The sequence below is a fragment of the Limulus polyphemus genome, unplaced genomic scaffold, assembly GCF_000517525.1.
Source record: "Limulus polyphemus unplaced genomic scaffold, Limulus_polyphemus-2.1.2 Scaffold6101, whole genome shotgun sequence".
Lineage (NCBI taxonomy): Eukaryota > Metazoa > Arthropoda > Merostomata > Xiphosura > Limulidae > Limulus > Limulus polyphemus.
In genome coordinates, this window is record NW_013671711.1 from 13,612 (window position 1) to 16,510 (window position 2,899).

Consider the following 2,899-nt stretch of genomic DNA (forward strand, 5'->3'; position numbering starts at 1 on the left):
CTTCAGTTGACTCAAGATATGTAGAACGACAGCTCTTCAGTTGACTCAAAACACTTGTAGAACGATAGCTCTTCAGTTGACTCAATACACGTAGAACGATAGCTCTTCAGTTGACTCAATACACATATAGAACGACATCTCTTCAGTTGACTCAAAACACATGTAGAACGATAGCTCTTCAGTTGACTCAAAACACATGTAGAACGACAGCTCCTGCGTTATTTCTTATATCAACCGAACCATGCGACGTTCTAAAGACGTTCCAAATAAGTTGCCTAGATTACAGATGGGGAAAAACCTTATGTCCACGTGCAAGAAAGAACTTGATAAAACACAGATCGATAGCTCTGGTTGGGACATTCAATCCGTTTCGTTCACACGAATAAAAAACTCTATTGACATTTCCATTTTTGTATCTTTGTAATTGTTTTGTCCTTAGTTTGGTATTGGTATTGAATGATTTATTTTTCAACTTATCTTGATTGAATCACCTAGTCCAGATCATTTACACGACTGGACCTGATTGGGTTACCAAGTTTAGTTCGTTTACACGACTTCATCTGATTGGGTCACGCAGTCGACTTCATTTACACGACTGGACCTGATTGGTCACCAAGTTTAGTTCGTTTACACCACTCGATCTGATTGGTCACCTAGTCCACTTTGTTTACACGACTAATTGTAATTGGGTCACCCAATCCAGTTCGTTACATGACTGATTATGATTTGGTCATCCAACCCAGTTCGTTTATACGACTGAATGTGATTGGGTAATCCAGTCTACTTCGTTTACACGATTGGTTCTGATTGGATCACCCAGTCCATTTCGTTTAGACGACTGAATGTGATTGGGTCATCCAATCTACTTCGTTTACACGATTGGTTCTGATTGTGCTAATAGTAACAATCACATCACGAGATAGTATGTGCTATTTTACAGTAGTTTCAATAAACATAAAACATTTATGCGCATAAAGCCGGATAAAATTTAAAATATAAAAATAATTTACACTTTTAAGTTAATCACCTGATCACCAATTGGATAAATTAGGAAGTGTGCTACCGTCTCAAAGAGGTATATGTAACACTAGGAAAATAGTCGGTCTCAAAAACACGTGTTTGTGAAATTACTTAACGAATGGTCAAATAGCACGGTAAACGTATAAAGCGACCAATTCCAAAATATAGAAATTTGTTATATATATATTTATATATAGTTAAGTTCATCTATTAAGAATAATTAAGCACGATTCTAGTTTTACGTATCCATTCTCTTCTCTGTACTTTCGGCACTTGTATAAAATGGTATATATATAATGTGTGACATAATTTCTTATATATGTTTAGAGCACATAAACCGTTCTTATTACACTATTAATAAGACATTACTTCCAATGTACTAAACTGTATCTTTAGAATTAACCTATAATTCAATATTAATTACATTTTTTACCAAAAATATCACTTATCGAAAAAGAATTGCTGGTCACTACAAATTTGTTGGGGGGTTCAAAAAGTAAGTTATAAAAGCAAAAGTTGAATGCCCTACGGGCCAGACCAATCATCACGAGCCATGTTAGAAAATAAGCACCGTTGGCGTTGATGCTAAAAAGATTTTGGTGATATAGTTGGAGAAGACAAAAAAAAGGAGAGATAGACGTTAGTAGCTTTATGAATTAAAAAACGTATCTTACGTCATCGAGTGACGAACGAATCATCAACCAGACAGAGATACAAGTTCGAAATTAAGACATTCGTGGCATTATGAAGACAAGAATACTATATTCATCAATTATTCCCCAACTTCTTCGGGATGATCTTATCATACTTCTAACGTCAGACGCGTTGGGGTGATAATGTGATACATATTATAGACAGATCGTTAAAGTTTCTTTAATTCAATATCTCTAAAATGTTAATGTAAATAACTAAGTAATAATACGTATTAGCACCTCTGAAACAAGAAGTTATTAATTCTATAGACGACAACAGTCTAGGCCTAGTTTACAATAATTTAAGCACTGACAACACCGGCTTAGGCCTAGTTTACAAAAACTTTAGTACACCAGTTTAGGCCTAGCTTACGAAAATAAGCACTACGAGTGTCGATTTACAGGAAAAGTAAAAAAATAAAAAAGAGAGAGGGATTAGTAGCTTTAAGCATTAAAAAATGTAATTTACGTCATCAGATCAACAACCAATCGAGTTATTTATAAGTTTTCATACATTACGTGCGCAATAGTTTCAAATTAACTTTTATTATATTTCTCTCCTGCGCACAAACGTCAACAAACTGTTCTCTATGTTTATGTTATCACCAAATAATTGGTTATACGGAAATGAATATTAGATGATTCAAATCTAAGGGAATACTAAACGTTATATAATAAAATTAGCACTAAGATAGTGTTATTATTATTAACTGTAACAGATCGAAATCTAATCAAACTTTATTCAATCATGTTTCCATTTTCGTCTTTTTTTTATTATTTGATAATTTTTGGCGTCGGTTTCGCGCTGGTGTTGTAAATAAAAACATTTTGAGTTTACACAAAATTCGAGACAAACCCTTATACACATTTTCAATTGTGAATTTTTCTTCCTTTATTTTCACACTTAACAAAAAACGTATCTATTTACTGCTTCAAATATTTTTGTGCCATACAAAGGAAAATATAAATAAAATAGTAACTATTCAAACATATGATTGTAATTAAGCCCAAAGCTACACAATGAGCTATCTGTGCTCTGCCGACCACGGGTATCGAAACCCGGCTTCTAACGTTGTAAGTCTGCAGGCATGCAGCATATTATAGTAGGTAAGGTTTGTTTTGAATTTCGCGCAAAGCTACACGAGGGCTATCTGCGCTAGCCGTCCCTAATTTAGCAGTGTAAGACT